This window comes from Lissotriton vulgaris, unplaced genomic scaffold (assembly GCF_964263255.1).
Source record: "Lissotriton vulgaris unplaced genomic scaffold, aLisVul1.2 SCAFFOLD_211, whole genome shotgun sequence".
Classification (NCBI taxonomy): Eukaryota; Metazoa; Chordata; class Amphibia; order Caudata; family Salamandridae; genus Lissotriton; species Lissotriton vulgaris.
Genome location: NW_028251874.1, coordinates 2,474,464 through 2,480,601, shown reverse-complemented (window position 1 = coordinate 2,480,601; position 6,138 = coordinate 2,474,464).

Genomic DNA, 6,138 nt, shown 5'->3' with positions numbered 1-6,138 from the left:
ATAAGTGAGAAAGGTGTTGCTCCCAAGTGTCACTATAAATGACGATGTCATCAAGATAGGCGCCCGCATACGAAACATGAGGACGTAGGACTTGATTCATGGCCCTTTGAAAGGTCGCCGGGGCGCCGTGTAAGCCGAAGGGCATTACTTTGAACTGAAACAAGCCTTCAGGGGTGGAGAAGGCGGTCTTGTGCTTGTCCTCAGCTTTCAGTGGGATCTGCCAATAGCCTTTGCAGAGGTCAAGAGTGCTAATGTACTTTGCTTTGCCTATACGCTCAATCATCTCGTCCACACGGGGAAGAGGATAGGAATCAAAGGCGGAGATCTTATTCACCTCCCGGAAATCAATGCAAAATCGTGTAGAACCATCGGGTTTAGGGACCAAAACAATGGGCGAATTCCAGCTACTACTCGATGGTTCAATGATATTCATTTTAAGCATTTGATTCGTTTCTTCTTTGATGACAGCCCTACGGGCTTCTGGAATACGGTACGGTCGTTGCCGGACCGTTTTCCCTGGCTCAGTGTGAATGGCGTGTTCCACCACAGTGGTATGCCCCGGCAGGGTTGAAAAGACTGATTGTAGGGGTACAAGTGAATGACAAAGTTCCCGTTTTTGGCGTTCCATCAAACCAGTATCGAAACAACCTTCAAGCAGGAAGGGTTCGTGACCCGCTAAAACAGGGCGCGGTCCCTCCCACTTCTTGAGGAGGTTGATGTGATAGATTTGATTGATTCCCCTAGTGGCATCTGTTTCCACCTCGTAAGTGACTGGGGTCACTTGTCTCAGTACCGTAAACGGACCCTGCCACTGACCTAATAGCTTATGGTCTGAAGAGGGAATTAGTAGGAGTACCTGGTCTCCTGGGACAAACGTTCTGGGTTTGGTCCCCTTATCGTACTGGGTTTTCTGAGTGGACTGTGCGGCTACAAGATTCTGTTTGACAATTTCACGGATCTCACCCAAATGAGTCTTTAAATTTTCAATGTACTCTGGAAGAGGGCGGGTCCGATCCGGCTCGGCTTCCCAAGCTTCACGAGCCATGTCCAATAGCGTTCGGGCGCCCTGCCATACAAGAGTTCATATGGGGAGTAGCCTGTACTACTTTGTACTTTACAGCGAATAGCGAAAAGAGCAAGGGGCAGCATTTCCTCCCATCGTTTACTCTCTAAGCCCAACAGTTTTTTTAGAGTGGTTTTTAAGGTGGCATTATAACGCTCGACTAAACCGTCGGTTTGTGGATGGTAAGCCGAAGTTCTTATCTGCTTGATTCCCAGGGTAGAACAGACCTGGCGCATTAGCGAGGAAACAAAGGGGGTGCCCTGGTCGGTTAAAATCTCTCGGGGAAAACCTACTCTAGAAAAAATGGCAATAAGGGCTTTGGCTATATTCTGTGTTGTGGGTTGTCTGAGGGGAACTGCTTCGGGAAAGCGAGTGGCGTAGTCCACTAGCACTAGAGCGTACCTGCACCCACTTTTGGACGGCAACAGGGGTCCTATAAGATCCATTCCCACTCTAGAGAAAGGAACATCAATCAATGGTAGGGGTTGGAGAGGAACTCTTGGGGGTCGATACCGACTAGTCTTTTGGCATACCGGGCATTCCCTACAGTATCTTTTAATTTCGGCATATACTCCAGGCCAATAAAACTTCTCTAGAATAGCTTCCCCCGTTTTCTCGTCACTGAAGTGCCCTCCCAGTAAATGACTATGGGCCAAAAAGAGTACCTTCTCTCTAAATAGTCCTGGAATGATTAACTGGGCATTTTTCTGAGGACCCCCTTTTCTATACAGCAGTCCATTCTTTATGAAAAAATAAGGACCTACTTGTAATGGATCCTCGTTGGGAAGAGCCCGACCCCATGCATCTTGGAGAACCGGATCTTCCTGTTGAGCGGCCCGGAATTCTCTGTCGGTCTCCCAGGGGTGGGTTTCCGGTTGTGCAGGACAAGCCAAGGAATATTCCCTTCTCTCTTTTTTCTTTTGGGTTTTGGACTTCAAAGGTTTTCCTGACTGTTCGATAGCAGGGGAGACTCCGGAAAAAGGTGCTTCAGCCCACCACTTCTTTAGGGAGTCCGTGGTATCCTGTAACAGGTGAGGCAGACCACTATAATCACTGCCTAATATCGCTTCCTCAGGAAGATTTGGAACCAGACCAACAGTCAAAGAGCTACCACTATTACTGGGGTGTTGTACATATACTTTGGCGGTTGGATAGCATTTCGTGTCTCCGTGGACACACTTGATGGCTACAGTTCCTGTCACCGGTTCCGGGGAGTGAGGGAGATCTTGAGGTCTTAATACGCTATGTCTGCATCCTGTATCAGCAAGTGCCATCATTTTGTGTCCATTGATTTGTACAGGACAATGAAAGGGCGGGGGAGCGGAATCAGCACTGAAACACACATAGTTTTTAGCCACACCTATTTCCATCGGCTCTTCTTTTTGGGGGCATATACGAGCAATATGACCGTACCCTCCACAATGATAACACTGTGGACCGGGAGGTGGCGCTCTCGGCATCACGGGATATGGCATTGGAGGTATCGTCTCCGGTTTACGAGTTACAGGTGAAGGTCTTGGTGGCCGTACATGGTTGCCATGACTCGGCCTGGCAGGATGTTCTTCTTTTGCTCGTTGAGATTCTTGTGCTCGGTTGTACGCACTAGCAATTTCGACTGCGGTGTCCAGGGTAAGTCGGGCGTGTTGCCGAACCCACTTTTGTGTAGCAGGGTGTAGGGAGGTAAGGAACTGTTCCCAAAAAATTTTGGCCATTATCTCGTCTTTACTGGACGTGGCTGGTTTTAGCCAACGGTTAGCCAAATCTTTTATTCGGAAAGACAACGCCCGGGGATTCTCTTGTGGACCTTCCTTAGCTTGACGAAGACGAAGTCTATACGTCTCATCGTCAATTCCAAGCCGTTCTAGTATACAAGTCTTAATATCGTCGTATGGGGTCGCACCCTGAATGTTTGCCTGTTGATACGCTGCTTGTAACTCCCCAGTGAGCAGGGGACCAAGGTAATGACCCCACCGGTCAGCGGGCCATGCGGCGGCCTGAGCCAAGCGTTCAAAGTTTGTGAAGAAGAAGTCTGGGTCTTCTCCAGCTACGTATTTCTGTAGTACAACAGAGGGAAGAGAGGCTAGTGGTTTTTGTTGGCCCATGACTGTTGCAAGTTTTTCAAGAGTCTTATCCTGAGCAGTACCCTGGCCTTTTAGAACATCATACAATTGTCCTCGGTCGTCTTCGGCGGTTTTCAGGAATTGTTCCATCAGTTTTCCTAGGTGTTCCTGGCCCTCCGCCAGTTGTTTGACCGCGGCCTCCATGCTTCCGGACAATCCCACTTCTGACACCACCTGTGGAGCGGGATTTAGGGCGGGCCGGAATAACAGGCGTGGAGGCCGTATGAAGTGCGCTATAATTAGCGAAAACTTTATTGTTCACATAAACGAAACATAGGTCGTGGAATGAAAGGGTCCGGGGTCGTAGAGATAAGGTATCCGGGGTCCGGGAGGGTTCCGTGGGGATGGTTACGGCTGGGCTGTGGTCGTCTTTTCGTCGTCGTGTAGAAGTGGTGCGTTCCTCGGAGGGAAAAGAGAACGAAAACAGGGCGGTTAGTTCAGAGGTAACAAAACTTCTCTCAGTTCTATCACCAGCACCTGGGTCGTGAATGGAAGGGATTGGATAGGACGTGACGGGGTTGGGGTTGCGGGAAGAGGTGAAAGGGTAGGGGTGAGCGTAGGCGTGAACGAGACGGGAAATAGTGCGAAGTACTATACAGGGTCGGTGCACGTTTATACAGTGAAAGTGCTTCAGGGCGCTATTTACACTATGTACACCTCTACCAGTGGAAATAGGGGAAAATGGTAACGAGTTACTCACATGCCCCGCCGTAACTCTCCTGTGAGTTACGGCCGCTCTCCAGCCACCTCCTGAGGACGCCACCAGTCCTCACACCAAACGTCTTCCTCGTCTGTTTCTTCGTTCCGGTCCTTCGGTCTTTCCGCTGCTGGTTCTCCGGGGTCTGCTAACTCCTGCCACGAGCTCGCTGTTGGGAACCCCGAGTCGTTTGGGTCGTCGGCTTTTCTACTCTCTTGCCTGTATCCAGTTGAAGGACTTCCGGGGTTAGGCGGGTTCACTTCCGGTCCTTCGCTAGTGACCCAACTTCCGGGGTCATGGAGGGACGTTTCCAATCTGTCCCGATTCGGAGTTATCGGTGGAGCCTGTGGGAAGACAGAGAGAGGAGTAGTTCCGGAGGGGTAAGAGTCCATAGCGCTCCGTTGTGCCCCCGATGTAGGGACCAACCCTTCACACTCACTCACTATCCTGAAGAAAAACATGATACTTTCAAGGTCATAGGCTTAAACATGTCGATTTAAGTTGAGGACAACTTGATCTAATGGTTCCTGCCATACCTCTTTTTCTCCTTGCTGTTTTTAACCCTAGCACAAGGGGTTTTGCTTGGTCTTTTGCTTTCTCGCCCTAAGTGCGCCGGGTATGCCCCCAAAAATGGGTCCCGGGCTCACTGTACCACTGGATTCAAGTTAGCCTGGCTGATGAGGGGGTGAGATCCCGAAACTGGTCTGAGGATGCTTATTTCCAGTCCAGGGAGGACCTAACAAGGCAGTTCAGACTGGACTGTTCCTATCAGGCACAGTCAATCAATCAATCAATCAATCAATCAATCAATCAATCACTGCATTTATAAAGCGCACTACTCACCCGGGGGGGTCTCAAGGCGCTGGGGGAAGGGGTATGTTACTTCTCGAACAGCCAGGTCTTGAGCTGCTTTCTGAAGGAGAGATGGTCCTGGGTTCGCCGAAGGTGGGTGGGGAGGGAGTTCCAGGTCTTGGCTGCCAGGTAGGAGAAGGATCTTCCTCCGGCGGTGGCTCTGCGGATGCGTGGTACGGTGGTGAGGGCGTGGCTGGCCAATCGTAGCTGGCGGGTGGGCGTGTAGAAGGTCATGCGGTCGTTGAGGTACTTGGGGCCCAGGTCGTGGAGAGCCTTGTGTGCTTGGGTGAGGAGTCTGAACATGATTCTCTTGCTGACGGGGAGCCAGTGCAGGTCTCTCAGGTGTCCAGTGATGTGGCTGTGTCGGGGGATGTCCAGGATGAGTCGTGCGGAGGCGTTCTGGATGCGCTGGAGTCTTTTTTGAAATTTGGCTGTGGTTCCGGCATAGAGGGTGTTCCCATAGTCCAGTCGGCTGGTGACGAGGGCCTGGGTAACGGTCTTCCTGGTTTCAGTGGGGATCCATCTGAAGATCTTGCGGAGCATGCGCAGGGTGTTGAAGCACGAAGATGAGACGGCGTTGACTTGTCTGGTCATCGACAGGGAGGAGTCCAGGATGAAGCCCAGGTTGCGTGCGTGGTCCGTTGGCTTGGGAGCGGTGCCCAGGGCCGGGGGCCACCAGGAGTCGTCCCAGGCGGAGGGTGATGATCCCAGGATGAGGACTTCCGTCTTGTCTGAGTTCAGTTTAAGGCGGCTGTTCCTCATCCAGTCGGCGACGTCTTTCATCCCTTCGTGTAGGTTGGCTCTGGCGGTGGTGGGGTCTTTGGTGAGGGAGAGGATCAGCTGGGTGTCGTCGGCGTAGGAGATGATGTTGAGGTCGTGTTGGCGTGCGATGGCTGCGAGGGGGCTCATGTAGACAGTTAAGAGGGTTGGACTGAGTGAAGATCCTTGTGGTACGCCGCAGATGACTTCGGTGGCCTCGGATCTGAACGGGGGGAGGCGGACTCTCTGGGTTCTTCTGGCGAGGAACAAGATGATCCACTCCAGTGCTTTCTCTCGCACAGGGTCAAGACTGATTTACATCTGACCATGTCTAAACTGGGGTGGCATGGGTGAGCAAAAGAATGATGGATTTAACCCAGATCTCTTGACTGGGGATGAATGTTCTGATTTGTTTGCCATTCCGTCGGTCAATTTTGTCAGTCGCAACCGCTGGAGGTAAGAGCGGCGGGGCAGTTGGACCGGCTTGGGGAGGAGGGGGGGATTTTGAGAGACAACCACAAGGGAAAATGAATTATTCATTTAATTTTTCCTTGTGTTCGTCTCTCTAAATTCTCCCAGCTGGCTCCACTGCTCCTACCTGCAGCGCTGATTAGTGTGTCTTTTGCTGTCTCACCCTAAGTGCGTAA